At 35.6% G+C, this 25174-nt stretch overlaps 1 protein-coding gene across 3 annotated transcripts in view; it reads right to left on the reverse strand.

Annotated features, from left to right (window-relative positions):
* TENM1 (teneurin transmembrane protein 1) overlaps nucleotides 1-25174 on the reverse strand; it is an 848278-nt gene that overhangs the window by 729082 nt on the left and 94022 nt on the right. For all 3 annotated transcript variants that reach the window (XM_048070576.2, XM_067005240.1, XM_067005241.1), the window contains one exon: nucleotides 17122-17219. The gene's annotated coding sequence lies outside the window, so the exon portion shown is untranslated. The remainder of the gene's footprint in view (nucleotides 1-17121; nucleotides 17220-25174) is intronic.

Genomic DNA, 25174 nt, shown 5'->3' on the forward strand with positions numbered 1-25174 from the left:
TTACACTGAATTTTACAGATAAGGACATTAAAAGCCTTTAGGAAATGCTTAATTGAAATAACTGCCACGCTTTAATTCCAAGAAACTTGCTTCAGTATGATAGAGATTTAGCAAACACCTAATGAGAACAAACTTGATACGCCCCAGCGCAGAGAATCCCACGTGCACTCTTCCTCAGCTTCTGCTAGAAATAAACTGCTTTGAAATGACATCTTCAGTGTAAACGAGGGACACATTAAGAAAGGAAAGAAATTAATGATACACTGTCCCATAGAATACACAGAGTACATGCAGAAACCATATTCTTTAAAGCTGCCTCTTAGCTAACTGCACAGCTTTCCATGGCCAAAAAGACTTTCCCTTTGTCCTTTCAGTAGTTCCGAGTTTGATTTCCAAATCCAAAGGTTTGCTCTCTTTAAAGCACGAGTAACTGTCACCTATTTTTCCCCTCCAAGACAATAAGTTATTAAATAACTCAGGAAAACCTGGCACAGTATGCACTGTGACAAACTCAAAGGTTTTCTCCCAGAATTGTGTTTCAAGGAGAAGCATCACTGTTTCCTCTTCTGCATCCTGCCATCTGCCAACAGAAATCTGAATGCTTCAGGTTCCCTACTAAACATCACGATCATAAAAAATTATTTCGATCTTCTGTTCTTGTGCGGTCATTTTTGAGCAAAGTGTCTGGCATTTAACCAATTGGTCTTTTCTGCAGTAAAGGTCATACAAGAAAGAAGGAGAGTGGGATTCTTCACCTCCAATTATCCACATCTCAAGATGTTTTTATATTGGAAGAATTTTGGCACATTTCAGCTATTAGGACATTCCTTTGCCCAGCACAATACAAAAATGATGTGTTTCTGGAATCAATATCCAGAAGTGATTTCACTAGAAAAGAGTGGATGGAAAGAATTTAAATATACCAGAAAAGATGGCCAGTAACATCCCTCTGTAACATGCATGTTGCCTATTAGGAGGCATCTAGGTCCTGTATGGGCACACGGTTTGCAGTCCAGCTGTGTGACTGCCCAGCCAGATGCATGTCACCGAGTTGGCTGGACAGATGCAGAATGGTCTGCATTTTCCCTACCAGATATCCAGCCTGGTGTGTTATCACAGATGACTTTTTAAGAGATCTGTCTTAACCCTGATGGTCTACCACCTTTGACTTCCTCTGTAAGACAGGGTTATGTCTCAAAATACCATGATATTTTAGAATACCATGAATACCATGAAATACCATGGTATTTTAGATTTCTTGCTTACCTAGTTTTGGAGGACAGAGTATCTGGGATGTTTTTAGGATATTCTGTGAGAGGGGGAAAAAAGGAAGGCAGATGGCAGACTAATGGCTAGGAAGTAAAGAGCAGAAGAATGAAGAATATTGTATTAACAGCAGATGATGTCCTGCTGTTATAAATTTGAAGTGTTTTTGACATCCACCCAATCTGAGCTGAGCCTACCCTGCACAATTTTGCCGAATCTCTGACATTCTCTGAGCTTTGTTTTTGTCTCCTTCTCCTCACAGTAACATCTTCACTTTCAGATTAATAAATAAATAAATAAATAAATATTTAAAGAAGGGGTTGTTTATGTAGATAACATGCGGAATTTCAATCTAACATTAGGTCTCCTTTAATAAGAGATGTTATTACATATTATTTTATGTCTTTATTATGTCTCATTACTATATTTCTTATTAAATAATATATAGAGATATAAATGAAATATATAACATATATCTTGAGTAATTAATATGCTAACATATGCTATTATGAGTAATAAATGAGTACGCTAAGGTGATAAATAGTGCAACTGCTTAGGCAGTAAGTAGGTGGCAGTCTGTAAAGAAATAAAACTAGACATGGATTAGCTTCTTCTGATATATCTGCCTTTAATATTTGCTAATTTTTGTTGTAAATGAATTTGATAAGTGTCATTCTATTTATTTACTAAACAAAGCTACATGCACTATGCCTATCAGTCTGCACTCAGATAATATGACAATGAAAATAATAGAAACATATAGCTAAATGAACTCACTTCAAAAGTCTACAGGAAAAAAAATAGTATATAAAGTTCTGTTAAAGGTTAAAGTATGACTGGCTGGGTTTTGTGCAAGCCTTCCCAAAACCTTCCCTATTTCCACAAAATCGGAACATGAGTATTTTCTCTCATGTCTTAGCAAAATAAAAACGATACCTGCCATAGCAGCAGAACCAACTATGCAGATGTAAAGCGATTGAATACCTCTCAGTAGATATACAAATGCAAACGTTTGCCTTAGCCCTACAGACGTGAACATTTAAGTTACGCTGCTTTGCATTATGTTAATAATTTCTATCCTAATTGAAGTCACAGGACATATTTGTCACCATCTCCAATGGAACTCACATTTCTTTAATATATATTTAGTATGTATAAAGTTCACTGATTTCACTAAAGCGTTCTTAAATTCTTAATGGGTACTTTTGTTTCCAAGGCTTTTATGAAAGGTGAAAAAATCACCTCTCTGCATATTCATAACAGGCTACCCCAGAAGAATTAGAACTGCATACATTTTGAAAGAGTGTTCAGTTGTGGGTGGGGTTAAAGCAACTTCGCATTAGTGAAATATCCTACGGTGGCTTTCATTATTGATTCTCTGTCAACATCACGTTAGTTCTTTTCTAAATTAGTTCTGTGGCATGAACTTGAAAAAGCTCGTGATGTGGAGTCCACAGGTTCATTCTAATTGCTGCTTTTCCTGGTGGACTCCACCAGGCCAACCTGTCACTCATCAAGACCGTTTGTCTGTGAACAGACTTAATTAAACACCTCAAATCCAATTTCTTTGATCCTTTCCACTACTAAAAAAACACTCACTCCATCAGCTACGAAAAATTTTCTAAAGAACTCCCCTCCCCTTTAATATGCTCATTGGTATTATTTTTTTTTTTACTGATGAAGAAATAGAAAATTCAAAAACAAGGAAATTAATTAGGAAGGGAAAAACAAATAGTTCTAGACAGCAACAACAACAAAAAAGTTAAATTCTAAATATTTAGTAGATTAAAGAATGATCTACATCTGTTACACATCTCTTCCATTTTCAATATCCAGTAGAGGCTTGACTTGAATATTAATTTTTAGTTATCTTCCCTCAGATTTTACCAGGCCTTTTTTTTTTTTTTTTTTTTGTAAAAGAGGGAGGCATTTTCAGCATCCTTTTTCACATTTTAAATATATGGCTCACTTGTAGAAATGGTTCAAAGTGGAAGCACTTCAGGTATAAATATGAAGATTTTCATAAGAATAATTCACAAGCTGCTTTTGCTTCCTTTTATTAACAAGCATTCTTGCAATTTAAACTTTATTAAATTGTTTTCAAATTACATTCACTTGTGTCTATTATATTGTCTCACTTGTGTACTCTATTACTTTGCATTTAAAAAATAGATCAGATCTCACAGCTTTGTAACAGATTATTCTGCATTTGATGGCTATTCACACTGCACAATCAACAAGTACACAAACTTCGTGTGGATTGCTGAGAGTTATAATTTCAAAGGATTTCTTGATAATTAATTTATTAATAATGAATTAATCCTACATTGGGAAGTAAGTTAAATTGTATTTCAGAAAATGCTGTTTCTATAAGCACTTTCATGAAAGATTACTAGTTATAGCTCTTTTTATTGTTGTAAGGTCTTTTATGCCTGGTAAGCTAGTTCTCTCTTCTTACTGACAGTTAAGTATTTTCCAGAGTTTTATGGCTGTGCAAAGGAGACCTGGTCTCTGCAGCCGTGTCTGAAGAGCAGCTCCTACATGACAGATACTTAGCTGCGTAAGTAGTATTTTACTACTCTAAGCAGGGCTGCACTGACTTACACTGGATAAATATTCAGCCCAATCTCCAAATTTGGGCTGTACTTTGAAAACCTGTGGATTCATACCCTATCCCAAAACAGCAGAGAAACAATAGCTAATTTTGATTAGCTTGTTATTTTGTTGCTTTATCTGTTTGGAATTTGGGAATACAAAGTTTATATCACCAAGCCAACTGAAGAAGAAATGCACTGAATTTTCAGAAATATTTTGAGCTTCTAAAAGCAGTGTTCAAATATTGTCACAATGGTTTCTGCCATTAGAATTTAGATTGTTCATGCTGTAAAAGTCTAAAGACTTATTTTCATGCTTGGTGCAGCAAATAATATAAACCTCTTAGAATACAATAGTAATCAATCTGGGAAAGAGAGCAACATATCCAAAACAGTGCATACATCTGGTCTGTGTAATGCCATGTTCACCATTCCATTAAGTTTGTATCACTTTCAAGAAATATAAAGTAACATGACAATGTCAAAATAAAAATAAATAAAGGCAGCAAAATAACATAACATGATTGATCTCTGATGTCAGGATAGCCAAACTCAGCCCTGTGTCACTATAGCTGCCATAACATCTACATCCTACAAACGCACACATTAGTTCTGTATAATATTAGTAAATCTTTCTGTATACAAAATTTATTAACCATACATGCCACTGTGCCTGAAAAAAAAAAAAAAGTAAACTGTTTCTCCTCAATACAATATTTTACATGAATGAAAGATACTTTCCCTGAAATAAAGGAGCAGAAGTGCCCAAATTAGTCAGGATTCAAAGTACCATTGAAGGTGATGGTTTTGATGCACACATAAAATACAGTTTGTCTGATATTTGGAGAGAGATTGGGCTTTCTCATATTTCAAATATGCTTGCTTGGCAGAAAGACAGAATTGTGGATTTGAAAACTAAAAATACCTAGACTTACAGTATCAGTCTGCTCTGTAGAACCCTTGTGGTGACTATCACTCTTACTATTCATTGCTCCCATTCTTTAAATTCTGCTTTGCATCTCACCAATGTACTTCTGAGGGGCATCACTGATATAAATGCAGTTTCTCGGTATTCAGTAAGATGTATTTGGCAGCAATACTTTATTTTTCTAAGTGTTCTGGTTTATTAGGTTTCCAAATACCAGTTTTTATTCTGGGGAAAGTACAAGAAAGGGAAAGCAAAATCTTAAAAATTTACCTGCTTGATAAGAATGTAATTTAGATAACCAGATAAGGGAGCAATGTGTATGATGACAGTGCTGTCATACTGCATAATAATAATATTAAAAAAAAAAAAAAAAAAGCCCTACTGAGTCAGAGCAGATGTCCACCTGGCCCACTATTCAGGTTCAATGAGTGAAGCTACTTAGGGGCAACACACAAGCCTGGCCGCTTTCTGTGGTTCACTCCCTTATTCTTCCCCAGAATCACAGTTAATATTAAGGTGGCACAACCTGTCCCACTTCCTTTGGCATCCTTTCACAGACCTATCATTTGTGAATTTGTCCAAGCCCTTTCTTGATCTGCTGCTACTGTCTGCCTTCATAATCTTCAGTGGCAGCAAACTGTAGAAGTTTCCCACCCTGTATACCTTGTGCTGAGAGATGCAGTGAACAGCTCTTCCACGGTAAATTTATCTACCACCCTGATGATTTTGTGACCTTTATCTCATTACTTCCAGTCACCTTAGCAACCACTGAGTTTTTCAACCATCTGGCCCAATACACTCCTTCCTTCAAACACATGTTTAAGCCTGGGAGTTGGAGCACAGGATTGGAGCATTGAAAAAGTGTGATTATAAATATGAAGACCAATGACTAGATTTAAACCCTATGATGAATTATATTCAGGGAAAAAGAGAGAAGAAAGCTAGCCAAACAATGTGTTGGTCTATTATTTGCACTTGTTAAAACTCTGTCTATGCTAGTGTTAGTGCTTTAGAGACATTCAGAGAGATGCCCTACTTTGCAGAGGACACTGCAAAAGGTGTGGACCCCAGGCCAAACGGTGCTATTACAGCTTCATTAGTGATGCCCAAACTCTGAAGTAGGTCATTCAGACCAGGAAAGACGTGGGTGACAACCCACCTTGAGAACATTGTGAAAAGGCTCAGGTAATTAGCATGTGCTGAACTCCTGATGCTTGGCAGCACAAATGACAGCTAGTTTAGAGATAGCCAAAAATCTATGCTTTCAAGAGAAAATGTACCAATGTGATATTTTTTTGTCCTTACACGCTGCTGCCACAATTGGTACTCAGCAATTACCACCTTTACCTTATAATTTGATACCTTTTAAGCTCATCCTGACTCAAAAGATTTATTATTCCTATTTCAGACTTGGAATTAGTAACAAAAAAGCAGTATCATTTCTGGAAATATCAAAACAGAAAAGACAGTAGGGAAAAATCAATCTATAGGTAAATTAAGATCAATTCAGTACGTGGGTGGTCTCAAGACTGCCAATCCAGTAATAAGTTCCAGTTCAGGATCTTCTGTAATTACACTTGGAAACTTTTTCTGATTACCAAGGAGAGCAGAGATCAATGTGTAGAACAAGCAAGACAAATGGCACAGTTTATGGTTTTAAAAGAAGCAATAATTCCCACTTTCATGCTTTTTTGCCTGCTAGAGTAAGGACTGAGAGGTCACATTTCCTAAAACCCTGTTTTGTTTTCTTTTTTTGCATGCTCCCCTTTGGTAAAACTACAGAGTTGGCTTTTTCTGTGCTGGTACAAAGTTGATTAGAAATAGATAAAAACCATTCATTAAAATTTCATGAAAAATCTTTGCACATATATTTGTATATAAAATATTTAGTTCTCTTGAATTTGAGTCTGTTTCTCCTATTAACAATCCATTATGGAAACTATGTACAAATGTAATTGAAGTAGAAATCTCTTCAGAGTACATTATACTTTATTGTTTACTAAGCTTTTAAGTATCTTCAGACAATTAAATTTTTATGGGGGAATGTATTAATTTCCTATATTCTTCTTAGAAGCACTTCAAAAACAAAACAAAACAAAACCCACCAGATTTGTTTTAGGGTTTACTTTTCCTAAATTCCTATTGCCTATGACAGAGACTTCTAAATTAGAAAGTAGTACAGAGTTAGATTTCTGTTGCAGTCTCTGTTCTCCACTCTATTCCAGTTCTCTCTCAGAACACAAGGTACATTTGAAAGTTTGAAGAATTGTAACATCAAACTTATCATGATGAAAGCTGAAAACTGGCATTAGATTTGATTCAATAAACCAGAGTTACAAGAAGGTAGAAAGACCCCTGAGCAATGCTGTAAATTCCATGTAGACTCAAACCATTCCCATTCACTTTGCACTAGTACTCATCTGTGTTACCAGTCTTACCTCCCAATCCACTCGAATTTTCTGACAAGAAATAAGCGGAAGGACACAGAGTGAGGACAGGGAGAGCTAGCTAACACAGCCAACTCTGATTTCCATTAGTATTCAGTGAGGTCCAATCACCGAAGGGTCTTAAATTTAGCTGACATGAGATAAGAGGGAAGATCCTCACAGGTATAACTAACTAAAAGATTGGAAACAAAGAGCTGAAATAAATAGTCAATTTTCTCAGTGAAGGAAAGGCACCAGTGGAATCCCACAGGGATCTTTGCTGGGGCCTCAGCTGCTCAGTACATTCAGGACTGATCAGAAGAAGAGAATGGAGAGGAGATTAAGTTTGCTGCTGCCACTAAGTTTTTTAGGGAAAGAAAAACAAAAGTTGACTACAAAAAAAGAGTTGCAGAAAGACTCTGTGGCACTGAGTGATTGGGGATAAAATGGCAGACGACATTCAAACAACACAAATGTAAAGTAATGAACTTGGCAAAAAACAGCTCTTACTACGTATCCAGTGATTGATTCTGAATCTACTACTACCCCAAACAAAAGAGATCTTGAGCTAAAATAATAGCCTTATGAAAATGTTAGTTCAATAGCTCAGGAATTAGTATTAAACACAGGAAAACCTCAGAAAGTATAATGCTACCTGGCAAGTCAGTGTTGTGCTCACATCATGATTGTCATGATGTCATTTCGGCCCTTTCATCTAACAAAAGGATATAGTAGAATTTGAAAAAAGGTGGACAAAGATGATCAAAGGTAACCAAATAAATTCCACAGAAGGAAGATCTGTATGAGCTAGGACTCTCGATCTAGAAAAGAGTTAACACAGAGGCAGCTAAAAATCACAGGAGGACTGGAGGAGGCAAAGGGAAAGTCAGTTAGCTGCCTCTTCCACCACCAGACAGCCTCAACTGAAAATGTGCAGGTGGAAACTCAAAATTAAAAACCAGGTGGGTAATTCTTCACATAATGCAAAAGTGAACTGTGGCATTCCCTGACACAAGATATTGTGAATGCTAAAAACTGAGTTCACAATTTCTGGGGGGAAGTATTTGCAAAAGAAAAACCTGTCAGGATATTAAAAACAAAGAGATTCAAGTAGCCCCTTTTCCTCACATATCGGGAAATTGTTCAATGGATTTATCACCAAGGGTCTCCTCCTCCTGTGTGTTCACTGTTAGCCCACTTCTGACCTGGAATACAGACCTAGACAGGGCATTAATCTAACCCACTGCATGTATTCTCGTGGGCTCTACAGAAAGGTAGTCATCATGTTCAAAAGCTTTGTAGCATCAGAATCCCAAAGGTAGCAATTTGAAAATCCAGCAGGACTAATTCTGAGCATGCAGTGTTAACTATGCAGTCTTCTTCAGCAATTCTCCTTAGCTTTTATTTTAAAAAGACATTTCTAGAAACAAACACATCCATTTTGGAGGACAGATCTCCATTCGTGTGGCAGGTGGCAGGAAGCATTTAAAATGAGAAGAAAATAACAACATGCCCACTAATAATTTCACAGTCATCAGTTAATTCAAAAGTCCTTTACAAGAGAAAAGAAGATTAATAATTCTGTCCTAGACATGAGAGAAATAAATGGAGAAGCTCTACAGAAAATCAACCTAATTTAGTGTTTCAGTGTTCTATACATCAAACAATGATGTCTCTGAGGACATCAGGTAAACTTCAATGAGAGTTAGAATAGGGTTTTTACTCTATATATTATAATAAAAGTGTGTTTTTCTCCTCTGTTCAGAATGGTTTGTTTCAGTCTTACAGCTAGCCTGAACTGCAAGAATTGCAGCAAATGTGTCATGAAACTCTGAAATGTGTAAAACAAAAACAAACAAAAAACAAACTAAAATAGATGAAAAAAGAAAATAAAGCTGCATCTTAGTTCACCTATGCTACTAACTAGAATGAATTCAAGCATTTATAAATGATCGTTTCTGGAAATCTGCAGATCCTGTTTACAAAGATGTGTTGGTGGTATTTTTTTCCTTCCCTCATGAATTGTACTTAAAACATTATTCACCTGTCTTCCAGTCCCAGGAAAAGAAAATGAAGGCTATAGTCTTATAAAATAAGTGTGAGTTTGAACTTGAAGACTGTTTGAGCTACATATTTTCTACACAGTTGTTAAAATCTTAGCAAATTTATTTTGTTTTAAGGAGTCTTGCTTTGAACCTTTATGCATGACATTTTTTTTCTAGTCAAGACAAAATCACGTAAATTCACTCTTAATGATTTTAGGGTTTTTTTTTTTTTAATCTTCACGTTGGGAATTTGATGATATCTCAAGCTCTTTCTTATGCAGTCTGTTCTCTTCACTGAAAAATTTTGCTGCATATGATAAACAGAAAACAGTACAAAATTTGGTCGCTCATCTGTATGCTTATCATCTAAAAGTCAGCTTCACAGCATATGCAATTTTTGGTAGCAAGAATCTAAAAGCAACATCTAAAGTTGAACACTGAGCAAGGGGCGAATTTAGCCCAGTAAATATAGACAATTATTTCTCCTCTCCTCCCATTGTAAGATTAAAAATAAAACAAAACAAAAATGAAAAAAAAAACCCCTACATGTTAGAATTTTGAGATGGCCTTTAAAGGTTATAGTTTGCCCCTCAAAAAGGCAAGAAGTCTGATAATGTTCTTTCTTTCTGACTTAATGTTTCTTTATTGTTGTTTGCCTTTTTTTCTTCCTTTTTTTTTTCTTTTAAAGGGGCCAGAAAAAATCCAGCATAGTTTAGAATAGGTAAATCTCTCCATCAGTCTATGAATAATAACCTTCTCTGTTCAACATGTCATCAAAAATTCAGAGTCTTGATTTTAGGCTCCAGGCAACAGCTATTCTATTTTCATAGTAACATTTCTACCTGCAGTTCCACTGACTTTACAACAGCCAAATCCAACAGCTAGTACACTAAAAGTGCTGAACAAAAACATTACAAAGTTTGCATCAATGTTATACAAGGGACAACATAAAAGTAATGGAATATATATTGAAATTAGCTGAATTTAAAATTATAATACCCAAAGGCCTTTGGCTACCCAATACACATCCCAATACAAGCCAGTAGGATTAGTAGGGTAATAGGCAATCGAATTCTAATGTGGCAAGACTGTTATCTCCAAAGCAATAGCAAGAAGCTAACTTTGGGACGCAAGCACAAACACGGATAAACTAAGATGGTATAGCATTCCCTTAACTTTTTAAACAGCCTAAAAGGGCATTGTCAGGTAATCCTAACATAAAGGCTTATTATCATGCAGACAGTGCAGAGATCAGTCAAACCTCTCTAAGTCTTGGCCAGTGAACATCACTGAATTTTGAAGATGATTCATTTTACAGATCAAAGCGAACAGCTGCTTGAAGGAGCTCCAACTAAGTCTATTAACATTCTTTTTCCTGGGAATCTCTTTTTGTATGAAGCTCAAAATCCAGCCAAAGTCATCATGTATTCGGATGATCAATGGATTAGAAATATATATGGCACTGAGATAAGTGCTTGGGAGTGACAAGAGATGGGTAAATAAGGAAACTTATGCTGCTCTCCTATTAACACATTTCATGTTATATTCTAAGGATTCTAAGGAGCTTAAAAACAGATGGTTATGCCAGAATTTTGCAGAGTAAGAAGAATTTATTGCATTACTAAGAGGAGTTTAAATTTTGCATGCAAATCCTTATGACAATTGATTCACAAGCATACTTCACCTCTCTGTTGTGGTGCCCTCATTGGCATTAATTTGTGTTTTTCCCTTATATCTGAGTTAGGCTGGAAAAAAAAAAAAAAAACACGACTGCAGGTAAAAGATTAGAAAAGAAAGAATTAGAGTTCCTTTCCCAGCATTAACCCTGCCCTCATTAATTTATGGATAAGGTTGTGTGGCTCAACAAACAACATAGGCATTAGCAGTTTAATGAATAGATACTCAGTATTTTCTTGCACCCTCTGATACTTACTGTACAAAATGCAAACTGTAAACAGAAACATAATAATTTTGTATAGGTTTTTCTAGAGCACTCATCACTATAATGCTTTTCAAGGTAAGGAACTTAGTACTTGTTGAAGAAGAATATGATATTAATGACAGTATTTTAATTTATCAAACTAGAGAAAAAATCTGTGGGATTTCAGTAATATAGCTAGCTGATTTCAGAGACCACACAACATCTGAATTAATACTGGTGATAAATTATTTCACAGTAGAATTATTCATACTTGGTAGAAAATTAAATTTTCATATTATGATAAAATGTTAAAGAAACAGTATCTCTTATCTACACCTATATATGTTCAATGAAATCACAGAATAGTAGATTTTCATCGTGTTTTGTAGTGTCATGAATTCTACTTTATATGTGGGATAAAGTCATGTTGATCATTTAGTACATTTACTACCTCTGTTAATGTTATACAAATACTACCACTGCTCAGTAAGAGAACTTTGAAGTGAAGGAGTGCTAGAATAGATGCTCATGGACAGTGTTATTACAGAACACACTTGATGCAACTCTTTCTACCCAAAAATTCTATATTCAAATTTACAAATGTATAGATTGATTCATTTAAGACTTAAGTCATTGTATAGTACAAAATTTACTAGTAAGTTAACTAAGCATAAATTATCAATTTTCTGGCTTAATCCAGATTTTGGTAAGCATATTACATAGTATAATTTGTTGGTCACAAAGGTCAAATTTAAGATTAGTCACAACTTGTCACAACAGGAAATGGCCAACATTAAATATAAATACTTCACTTTCAGTTGTACATGCTTCCCCCCTGCTCCTGACTTGATAATATACCATACAAATAACCAAAAAGGTTTAGATCCCGATACAGTTCTATCAAATAAACTCTCAGATTGCATGACGTGAAGTGCTTACCTCTTATAATGGCATTGTGTTTTTAACCTCGAAGAAATGAACCACAGAGGATACATGCAAGGTGTTTAGATGTGTCATTGCAGATTTTCATATATAATGGTTGCATATCACCATTTACCACTTTATCACCAAAAGTATTTCCTTGTTGTTGTTTTCTTTATTCTTGCAGAATAAAAATGGTTTTTAAATATATCCAGTTATTAATACTATGCCTGCTGAATAACATTTTATCTGCTAAGTTTGTGAAGAATTTTGCCTAAGTGGGAGATCAAATACAGTAAAAAGTACTCTAAAAAGTATTTTTAGTAGACTAAAAGTCTACTCTAAAAGTAAAGTTAACTAAGTAACTGCAGTCCTTTAGTCTTAGCATGAAGCAAGAGCATAAAGGGAGAAAAAAGCTCTTGACATTTCACAAACATGACCATCATCACTAACATACAGACAATCCTCCTCCTTTTGCAGGAATACAAAATAAACAAGCAGGTCTTAGAGACTTTTCGCCAGCACACAGGATACTGAGATAGACATTCGACAATGTTAATTCAGCAACATTCACTTGACCAAAATAAATTGCCAATTCCCCAAATTATCAGAACTTTAATCTGTATACAGAATTTATTGCTTTTCTTTTCAGACAAGTAAATAAGAGAGTGAAATCAAAGTCAGAACATTTTCTGCTCAACTTCAGGGAGACACATATATGATTTTAACTAAATAGTAATTGATTTAAAAGATAAAGTTTAGCATTCATAAATTACCAGGAAAAATAATGGCATATTCTGATCAGTGCAACTCTGTATATCTTAATTTAAAAATCTTGTCTCTGTACCTGAAATTATTGAACTTTTCTGTACAAAGTTGCTAATAACTGTACCTATAACTTTTTCTTAAGCATACTTTTTGCTAAAGAATGAAACCCATTGAAAAGCAAAGCTCACGAAGTACTGAAGACAATGTGGGACTTTTTCTTGGGTTTCATAATTAAGGTGTCTGGTTAATGGGATTTCCTTACTGAAGAAACAAGTAAAAATTGATTGGGATACGAAAAGTGTGGAATAAAATTTAGTTTAAATGGCTTGTTTTCTAGTCCTTGTAACAATTTAACATGGTTGTAATATTGTTATTTTTCTTTTTCCTAATAACTAAACCACTCACTTGAAAATGTGAAAGATCATGAAGGACTTTTAGCTTAAGGCGTCTGTTAGTCGATCAGTTTTGCTTTACTAGGTAAAAAACATTCTCAGTTAAAAAGAAGTTTTCTTCTATGTTATAAACACCTCTTGAGAGAGCAAAGACATCGCTACAATTACATTTGACCTTTGCTTCTTGAATTCCAGGGAAAATAATCACGATTCATAGAGTTAATTAAAAATACACAATGCTGCAGAAAATTGAAAACTGTTTGAAAATAAAGAGAGAAAATTTTATTCAGTAAGTAAAGCTCCAGGAGCAGCTATTTCTTAAATGATTAGAAAAAATTTAAATATCCCTGCTGTTATAATTATAGTAGTAATTATTATTCTGCAATTTTCCAAATTTTTCTCTTGAATGCCATGGTATAAGCCTTCTGTAAAAATCACATCTGTTGATAAATTAAATGTTCCATAGACTGGCCTGAAGTGGAAGTCGATATTTTCCAAACATGATCTTAAAGTGCTTGTGAACATACGTATATAGATAAACAGTTTGTCCATGCCCACCTTGAAATGTAACTATTAGGTCTAATGTAGACCCCAATGTAATAAAAACACTAAACTGTTTGCTTTCTCTTACAAGATTTAAAAATATATTAATATGAATTATCTATCTGCCCATTTGGGAAGGCTCCTAATTCTTTTATAATGTTATTATAAACAACGAATCCTAAACTAACAGACACAAGAGCTACAGCCAGAGGGCTCAGTCGGGACTGGGATCTTGATAATAGCATTCACTAGATAAACCAGAGACAGTGCCTGTCAAGGAAATTTATAACTGCATATTGTGTGCATTATATCAAAGTGCAGCATACTCATAGGGCTTTAATGAGGAAGTAAACAACAGCGAGGGTCAGATCAGGAGGCTGCAACATTCTGCTCTCTAGAGGGAAAATAATGGTTGAATTAAATCCTCTATTTGGTAGCAGTGCCACATGAAGGGACGTATTTTACTCTTTAAACATATAAGCTGTTCTGGAAAACCATTTCACAGCTTATTGTCACAGAGGTCTTCTATTGATCGCAGCAAAAACAACATTGTGATTGATCCTCCTTGCCTGTAGTATTTCCAATATCCTCATAAACTAAAAGTCTATGTACCTTTTATGTTGAAGTTAATGGGATGGTATGCTTGAGCCTAGGTTACTCAGTATCTGTACAGTTTAATAGAACAGAGTCCAACCTCTTTATGTCTACTGGTTTTACTGTAAAGGATCAGCAGACTACTTAACTAGTATTGCACATAAAAATATTGCTTAATAATGCTGTTTAGATAAACCTATCACAATATATATACATCTCCACTGAATCATACTGATTTTATAAGTTTTTCCATCCTGGCCTTAGGAGTACAGTAGCTGTCATATTTATCACCTCAGTGTTCAATGCCATCTTCTGTTATTTCACGTCTTGCCTCCTTTTCTATCAGGCTGTGCTCCAGGTCCTATGGTTATGTTTGCCCTTGAGCTTCGCTGTGACAACTGGGAGGCCATTATTCCTCTTAAGAGTTCAGCTCTCCTGTTGAGACATGTTCTCTGCAAACATACCATCTTTTCTCTAAATAAAACAAGTCTTTGCCTGACAGAACTTATCACATTAGCATGTAATTAAACCAGAAAGGGAAATTTAGAGAGGGAAAAAAAAAGAAGTATACTATGCAGTTAGCAGTAAAGCAAATTTGCTCTTAGACATCTTGTGAAATTTGTAGTTCGTTCTCTGACCTGATGTACATACACACACTTCTTTCTGTTCCCATGAACCATTCTAGAGAGACATAAACTGCCTTTAGGTGTGCCACATCAAATGTTTCTAGAAGATAAGAAAAACCATCTCCATCAACAGCGTAAGGCTAACCTCTTTGTCAGGATCTCCACATTTTATGATACTTTGGGCAGCAAGACTGAGAAAATGAACTGCACATTGCAAAGCCACCTTTTGTTAAGTAAAAGGAAGGAATATAGAAAATGGAAGAAAAAAACAGCTAACATTTCCCAGCATAACGGATGAAGTGGACACAACATGAATTAGTTATTCCAGTAGCATTACCTAGAATTGGTTCTGAAGGGAAGACAATGCATTTGTGTATATGTTGCTGATGCCCCTCTCATTGGGTATGTGTATTGTGCTCATGTATCTACCTGTATTAGTGCACCCTCAAAACATCCAAAAGCAAACACAAACAGTAGGTACAGCTCAGCCTTGATTGTAATGGGAAGGAGCAAGGCAGCCATAACTTCATATAAGTTATGTGAAATTACATATGGCTTCAGTATTTACCATCTAACCAGTGTATGAGAGGCTCTTTAATTTCTTTCACTCTGTCCCTCAAAAATCCACCCCTGTACGCACACATGGAACAATGACAGTATAGATAATGAAACTAAAGAAAGGAAAGATGAGCTGTGCAGAGATAAAGAACAACACTGAAGTCAATATGGAGCAGAATTATCTTCAGTTTTACCATAAGTTAATGCCTTTTATTGAATGAAAGACTCCCTGTAATTTGAGGACTGTTATGCCAACAATATAACAACTCCTGAAGAAGTTACAGAAATGACAGGAATTAATTTTGCCCTGAAGCAAACTCCTTCACTTTCAAAATTTAAATCCAGAGGTGAAAAAAACACAGTACTCCTCAGCACTAGTTCAATTTGTTTGTTCATTTATTTTACCGCTTCATTTATTTTTTTCCGTAAAATCTTATTTCGTCTAAACCTTGCAATTTTTAAATAAAATTGAAACAATGTCCCAACCTGTTTTTCACAAACTAGGTATGACAAAGACCCCAAATATTCCTGTTAAGCAAGAATAAACTCTCAGAATTGGCAAACAGTCTACAGCTCAGTCTTCATTATTAGTTTAACTTGCAGAAAAAGACAGCTGTAACAACTCACCCAAATATTCGTTGGCCCTCATGAACTTTTTGGGGAAGGTATTATGTATATTTTCAGTTTTTCTTGTACCTTCTACAATGAAAACAGCAGACCCTTCACCAAGCACAAACTACAATTCTCAGGAAAGAGGGTTGTGCCCATTCCCCGCTGTTTGCAAGGATGGACAGTCATAAAGAATAAAGAATAAAAAATATCTACATGCAAAGAATGCACTCTTGAGCAGCAATAGGCAATGCTAAATGTGCATATATTATTGCTAAAATGGCTGGAAAAATGGCTGTAGAACTGACTAACTTCAGGTCAGAAAACAATCCTTTTAATGTAACTTCATTGTTGGAAAAAAATGTATTTGGAATTTAGAATAAAATTAAAATATGTATACTTTATCCACAATTGAGCAAACTTTTCCAACCGGTGTACAGAAAGAAATCTTTCTGTGAACATTCAATTAAATTCCTGATTTTTTTTCTGTTTGACTATTTTGTATGCATACTTGGAAAGTGAATCTTACTAATAATTTTGCTTATATTTTAAACTTGATTCTGAAAGCAACATCCATTTCTAGAAAAAAAAAAAGTAGATAAACTTGCTGACCTACAAGACCAATCCAGTTCACTCACAACAAATTCTGAGCAGAGTCTTTGCTCATAATGAGCTGTATGCATACAAATAATCTGCATTTTAAGTGTTATTTAGAGTAAAACTTTAAATAAATGCAAGGAAATTTTAAGTTCTATATAAATCAGCCTACAAGGAATAAAATATTTATGAAATACTTCTCTCTAATAATTCACTGGTTTATTTTTTTTATTAGTCATTACCCATATTTTTCCCAGACTTTAATCTGATACCATACCTCTGACAACCAGATTCATAGCAAAATGTTGCTGCAGACGTGCCTTTTAAACTCACCTGATTATTAGTTCCACATGTCAGTTCCTTTCTGGAGACTCAAGGAAGCCTCTCCATCTCCTACATACTTCACTGAAGAGTGTGACAGAGCTGTGGTGCTGGAAAGGAGACAGATGGATAGAATTTTATTCAGATCTGAAAAACTATGTAGGACTTGCAATAGAGCTCCAACGCACAACCGAGAAGATATACTTAAAGAAGCCATTTTAACAGTAAATGCAAGTCACTCTTCTAATATAACTGCTTCAACATTAAACAGCTTTGCCTTGTCAGAGCATTAATGATTTTTGTGACCCTCTAGATTCTGCAGTAACTTTCATTTCTGCATTTATTGTCTTTTACAAATACTTGTTTTTAATAACACTGGAATATAAGAAATATTTAATAGAGAACCAATGTATGAGGTGCTATAAATAAAGACTCTATAGTGGATTTTTTTTCTTTCACTGAGCAAATATCAAGGAAAAAAATCATATCTCTTCTATGTTGTAACAGGGTAAATCTAATATAATTTCTGATCTGCACAAGTGCAGCTGCAAAGTCTAGGTCCCTCTCTGCTACTTCATAATGTGGACTGTGACCCTTAATTAACAGATTTGGACTTGAGCTAAGGAATATCAGTTTATACAAATTTTCTCTGAGAAAGGACTCTCCTGCATTAATAAATTCATATAGCACAGATTAACTAGGCTGCAAAATATTTAAAAATGGTTAAAGGTAGTCATTAACACAAACTGCTTGTCTAGGATCAGGCTACTTTACAATTCCCTTCTACCTTCAAATGTAAACAAGATTCAGTTTTCCAACTTTGCACAATTTTTTGATTGTTCTGTGTTTTTGTTTTGTTTCCACGCGCATTAAAATACTGTATTTTTCATGCTATGAACATAAATGTATTCAGGACAGCTGCAAAACATTGCACAGAATTACTGTCTTAAAGCAGGCACTGATTTCAAGCAGACAGAACACTCATTATTCCATCTAACAACCAGCAGAGCTAAGGGTCAGGGAAAAAAAAAAAAAAAAAGACTAGATAAAGATTCCAAATGCATTACTTTATTTCAGCATCCCACTTTAGTGGGAAAATAAAATGTAGGTTCATCTACATCAGAAATCATACATAGAGACAGTATATAGGGAAAATAAATTCAATAAACAATGTGAGAAATGTATATTTTTGCCATCTTAACTTTGATAAGTTTATTTGGCATGCAAAAGGTAACACAGCTTTCACTAAGATGCCAAGTTGCAGCATATGCTTTGCTGGCAACCAGTGGAATACATCCAGTGTATGGACTGGCTTTTCCTCCCCTTAATTTTAGTCAGTCCCACAAAGACAAAAAAATACAGTCTGTTGGGCCAAATGATACTTGTCTTCTTGCCATTGAACAATAATAAAATTTCATTCACAGAAATAACATTTGGGTGACTGCCTAATATAGATTGCCCTTTCCTGGATACACTTTCATGAAACCATACAAAAAAAAGCTCTGGGTCATCTATCAAAACTGTTCCCTGTTGAGTCTTGCAAGACTAGACAATACTGGAGATGCTAAAAGAAAGCAAAGACTGAAAGACACTTGCACCCACAATTGCCTTTGCAACCATACCCTTACTCATGTCTGAGTAGGTCTTATGCTCTTGCTTCCATTGCAGCTTCGAAGAGGTCCAGAAAACACAAAAATTTAAATTGCTTTTGCTCCAGCCAAGGAAATCTGTCAGCATTTTCTCTCAGAAAAAGCTGGAGCAGGGGTGGCAAAAGAACAACTTGATATTTTTTAAATGAAAGGCCTCTCTTCAAAACTATCATAGTATTTTGCTTAAGCTATTTCCAGAAAGCATTTTTGAATTTTAGCCTGAAATGGAATTTCACTTAAGAAATATTGGAAAAGGTCAAACAAACAAACAAAAAAATAAATAAATAAAATTATTTCTAGGTCAAATTTCATAAATCTGAAGTGATATGTTATAGATTATTTGTTAAATTTTTCTGTTCCAAACATCCAAACATTTCCATTTAACCACCCACCCCACCCCCTAATCAATTTTTTCACTCAGCTCTATTTCCAAGGCAATTTCCTAGAGGTCAAGTTAGACATACATAGAATATACATCATTTTAATCTGAGCAACAAACTATAAGACATGAAACAGCTAGTGGAGACAGTAATTTCTCTCTACAATTGACCTTTCAGTCCTCCTTCTATTTCATGTTTCTGTTTAATCACATAGCTAAGATTATTCCAACTCAGCTACTCTCTAGCTATTTTACGATTTTTATCAGATTTTTACGATAGTTCTTTTCAAATCAAGCCTGACAAAGTTCAATTTCATTAAAAAAAATCCTTGAATTTTTCGTCAGATTTAAAAATAACAAGATCCCACCACGTTCAGAGGTAGTATGTCCTTTGTTATTCTATAACCACTTTTAAAGTAGTTTAGTCTAGTTATAATTTCAAAAACAACATAGAAATGTAAGAAATTAAATGGATCACTGCTGAGATGGCCATTATTTCTCCATAAATACAATAAAGGAGCGATCGCTGTTATAAACTTGTTTTAAAAAATCCATTCAAAATAAAATTTGAAGCATTTTTGCTCCTATTAAGAGAAACCTTTTTGCCCCCATTATGAAGCATTTTCACAATTCACGTGGGAGGAGACACGATCCAAGAACAGCTTAACTTTACTCCCAAAAAGTTGACTAACACACTTTTTTTCTATCCTCCATCAGAAATTCTGTGTGAACAGCTGCGCTCATAAACAGAAGACTGAGACTTAGAGAGCCTATAACAACAAATTTTGTAAATTTATTAAGAATTGATTACCACTGATTAAAGTGGTACCTTACACTAAACACAACATTGTATAATCACAGATGCAGTTTTATAACTTTTCATAGATATAATTATGCAACTTGATTTCATCATTTTGTCCTCAGTCAGGAAGTAAAAATATGTTTTTATGAAGGCAGAATATCAAATTCAGGTTTTGCTGACTGTGTAAAGATGAAGAAGAAATAATCAAGAAATACGTTAGCTGATTTGCCTCTGGATTTTCCTTACCCTTCCACCCGTACAATTTGTACCACGGTATGAGATTTTATCAGTGTTTGTCCCCCGTATTTCAAGACTGTCCATTGTGCCAGTATTCTCATTAAAAAATAATAAGTTATTAATAACTTATTTTATTATACTAAGTCTTTTCTTTAGCCAACAGACTTGAACATACAAACTAGAAATGATCTGGTATCATGCAATCCCCCTGGGTGAACTGGCAGCAATGCATGGATCTGTGGTAGGAACGTAGTGTCCAGATATATTGAATATTACTTTATCTGCTAGACATCCTGCCCTGGGCTGTAATTAAGAAACCTAGTTCCTGGTTCCAACTCAAGACAAGATATGTTCATACATCAAGAAATCATCTCTGTGTATTAAAAGGCTAGTCACAAGATTTTTTTGAAGTTTGATAATCTCTTATTAGGAAAAATAACCTAAAAACCATCAGAAAATAGTTGTTTGGTACTACTGTTCTCTTTCCAGAAAATCATGTTTTCACTGAAACAGACCAGCAAAGTGACCAACTTGAAATCCCAATGGTCGAAAACTTCTTGCAAATGATGAAAAGCAGTTATTTTCTACAGAAAATAAGTGTTTTCCCATTAAGTATTTACCATTCAAAGCTCAAATACCTTTCAAAACACTTCAGTGGGATAATTTAGCTACCACTGTTGTGAATGTGTTTTTTTTTTTTGCAGATGCAAACGTAGGTTTACATCATCGAGAGAAGAGAGCGAGCTCTGTGTCCACAAGTGACCCGCAGGAGGACTTCTCCATAACTTCTGAGTCTGGAAATGGAAAATGTATTCCCAAATGCTTCGTTAGCCCACAGTATGGTAAAGTATTTAACCTGAAGTCCACACCACAAATAATTGCCCTTTTAAACTGATAGCTTTAAACTAATAAGTCTTCACTTATAACCCTGATAATTTACTATGTAAGGTGTCTTATTTTTGCATTAACTTTCATTTTTTTCCAGTATATACCATGAAGGAGTTTGTTTAACGTTTTTGAGGGAGAAAAATCTGAGTTGAAGAGTCATCGTTCCGAGTTACTGAGTTACAGGATGAGCAAAGAGCTGCCGCACGGATCACTGTCCTCTGTGCAGGAGGTCTGCCATATATCACATCTCAGCTGTTTAAAACAGGCATTTTGACTCTGCAGCCAAGTCATCTTGTTTGTAGTTATATCTACATAAGGGTCTGAAAAAGTCTTAGGAGCCAGCTATCGTGATACTGCCCTGGTTGGTTAGATGTTTCTTCCTGACTGTATGTGCTCTGTAATATTCAGGGAAATGGGTTCCTATTCTGGGAGACACGTTTGCTCTCTAGAGCAAATCTGATACTATTGGCTTCATGCTTTTATTTTCATTTTATTTTACTTCTGCAAGTCTCGGTTCAAAGGACAAAGTGCGGTCACAGGCTGGGTGCTTTGGCATAAGGGGGCACATGTAGAAATTTCAGCAGCCTTACAGCTGATGGGGACCTGACAAACCAAAAAGAAACAGAGGTACACACACACATAAGTCCCATCTGGCATTACCCAAGGATATTCCCACTTCATTCTTTAGGAAGGAGAAGGAATAAAGAAGTTCTGCAGACAAAACAGCTTAAGAAAGTCAAAATGATAAATAGATTAGTGTCTGCTCTTCTGAAATTTTCCATTCACCGCTGATGAAAATGAAAATATGCATCAGTTAACTCTGATGGGGCCTGTGTCAAAGCACAACCCTGGCTGGACCCTCCTGGCCTTCAGAAACTGATCATGAGCCAAAGAGATCTGGTAGATCTTCAGTACCCGATTACGTCGGCAGCTCTTCACTCTGAGTGCATAAGGAAGATGAATATGAAGAGAGTTTTTGAAGAAAACACGGCTTACACAGGATTGATGCCCCTCACCTCCTTGTAAAGCAAACATTCAGGAGCTGCAAGTTAGTCACCTGGTTCCTGGGTAGCCTGGTAATTGCCTTCCACCAGTGAATTCCCCAAGCAGGGCAAGTGTCAGGCTACCCTGACTGTTCAATCACATATGTGCTTGATAAAGCACACGAAAATACAAGAAATAAAACTAAGAAGAAAGATGGAAAATACCCTCCAGCTGAGGGTGAGTGTTCAGCTTTCTTTCGCTGTGTCAGGAAAGTAGTTCACTTTTCTGTTTCCAGGTTTCTTTTTAACATCTCTCAAGTCCTTTCTTCATTGTATTACCTTCATTTTATATATACTGCCCAATAACATATCACATATTAATATTAAGCTTCAGGGCAAAATCCTAACTTCTCTGAAGTTAATAAGTGTTCTATCACTCAGCTTCCTGGGGCCATAATTTAATTGCTGGATGAGATATGACCAGTCTAAAAAATATGCAGGTGTCATCTCTGTAACTAATATACTCCAAGGTAAACAAAATCATGAAAATAACTTAGTATTAACACTATTAACCTAGCATTCCTTTAGCTCAAAAAAGGGCTTGTCTTCATTAAAATTACATCCAAATATAACTTATCAAATTGGCAGATCTCATTAGTTAGATTTTGCCTTTAAAATCTAATCAGCATCATGGTCCCAAATCATTTTTATGCTCCTTCCTCACCTCACTACAAAAACTGCTATTCTCAACTTAATCAGTTTTACTACTTAGTTATATTTCATTAGACACAAAAAAGCTGCAAGAGTGGGGCAGTCTATTAAAGAAAACATTAAACCTAGAGCTTGCTTTCAGAGAAACAAAGTGTTCTGCCGGACCCCTAAGAGAAGAGACTGGACAAAACAGCACTCTAACAAATTTAGGAACTGTACCTTGCTATTTATCATTAGGCTTAAAATGCATTCTGTTTAAAGGAGCTCTCAAATTCATTTAAGTGGAATTATTGCCAGTGCTTAATTAGAGAGGCATGTTTATTTTTCCTGCTTGCAAACCCACTAATTCAACAGGAGTATCTCAGGTATGCATTCATACCAAAGTCTGATCATTTATCAACCTGACTGAAAAAAAATACCACTACTAGCAAACAAATGAAAAAAAAAAAATTTTTTTTTTGGAGGCAACAACTACAACAGTGAGCAAAATCCAACGGTTCTCATCTTGGTTTGAAGGCTATTAGATTACAGAGCCAACTTGGAATTCCCTCCCAACCCAATTAAATGAAATTCACAGGAGCTTATAGGAGACACATGTAACTGTTTTACCAAGCAAATCTCTATTACTCTGTTTTGATGTTCCTCTGATTACATAATACATATGAAAAGCTGACCAAAATATTTTTGTCTCACAGCAAAAAGAAACTGTTCGTTTTTTGTTCAGATCTACATCACAATTCTGTCCAAATGCATCTTGTATAAGAAAACTTAAAGAAAACTATAGAGGTGGTTAATTCAAAACCTGAAACCCCATAACAATACTGTGGCAAGACATTATTCCAATTCAAATTGGTCTGAACTAAGCGTGGTACTAGATTAGTAGCTTGAGCTCCATGAAGCTTGACACCAAGATTTTTTATAATAATAGTGAGAGCTGCCAAATGCTTAATTTGCACCTCCTTAAAAAGGCTGATTTTCTAAAAGCACCGAAGGTTAGATGAAAAATCAGGGTTCTACGTGTTGGTTTCAGCTCATCACCTGCAGACTGCATCATTCTGTGCCAGTTCTTTCGTTTAAATCCTTGCTTAAGTGTCCAGCTGTCTGAGCTAGACTATCAGTAGCAGTGTTAGGAACACTGCATTTAAACTGAACATCAAAACTCAGTTCCTGGCTTCTCACATGTTAGGAGGAAAGTCACACATCATTAAATCTAAACTTTAACTAAGGCTGAGCCCTAAGGCACCTCCCATCCACACTGCGACCCCCTATTTGAGTCTCTGACCATTTCCCAAAGCTCTTTCTCAGTGCTGGTGCAGCAGAAGCTAGGGTCTGACTTCTTAGAGCTTGTCCTAAGTGAAGATTAAAACGATGAGGCACTTCAGTTCATTTCAGTGTGGAGTCCATCTGATAGTTTAAAAGGTCACTGAGTACTAGTTTTGGTCAACTTGTTTGATTTTGCTCTGAAATAGATAAAAGCATTCAAAACTGTCCCTGCGTCACAGCTGAAGGCAGAGACCAAAAGCCACATGCAAAGGAAACTGCCCAAGGCTACTCTTACACAGGTACCATCTCCAAAGCACAACACACAGAGAAAGAAATTTAGGAATCAAATTACCAGTGAGGCAGGGTACGTGGTCCTAAAGCCAAAGCTTAGCTACCACACCTGCTGAAGATCTGGGTCCCTTTGCTGCTTGTACTGTGTCAGCATGTGTTGCTGCTGTGGACACAGTGACAGCGACATTTGCCCAGCCCAAACCCAATCTAAACTGTGTACCAGGAACAGATTTGCAAGTTCACATCAGTAAGACTGACCATGTGTCATCTTTGGCATAAGTCTTCTCCATTCAATTCTTTTACTTGCTAGGAAGGAATACATTTTCCTCATCATCACCATACAGAAGTGAGAAAAACTCTACATTAAAATAGCTCTTACAAAGGGCAAAAGAGATCAGATCACGGTACTGCTTGAATACAGGAGAGACTACATGCAATATAAACTTCAGACATGTGAGAGATACTGCTGATGTGCCTGCTGCCCAGGAAAAATTTACAGCACCAATGTTGTATGAATCAGTGTGATGGTTGCTGTCAGCTACAAATATCATCTGCATATTACGCACCTACCACATGCAAAATACTCCCTCAATGATCTTATTAAGGAGGCTGTGCCATACATCAAAACAATGTTATACCTACAGCAGCCTGTAGCTACTAAATTATGCCCTTCCTGCTTATTTTGTACACAGTGAAAAATGACACACTTGTGGGTAAACTTGTTCATTAATTCTGACAGATAATTCAGAATACATGCTCGATACCACAACTTAAGTATCTAAAAGCTGTAGAAATAGAAATGTTTTAAATGTTAGAGAAAAAGAAAAAGAAAGAGGGATGACAACATAATTATTTGAGCTAC

Source organism: Anser cygnoides, chromosome 13 (genome assembly GCF_040182565.1).
Source record: "Anser cygnoides isolate HZ-2024a breed goose chromosome 13, Taihu_goose_T2T_genome, whole genome shotgun sequence".
In the NCBI taxonomy this organism is placed as follows: Eukaryota; Metazoa; Chordata; class Aves; order Anseriformes; family Anatidae; genus Anser; species Anser cygnoides.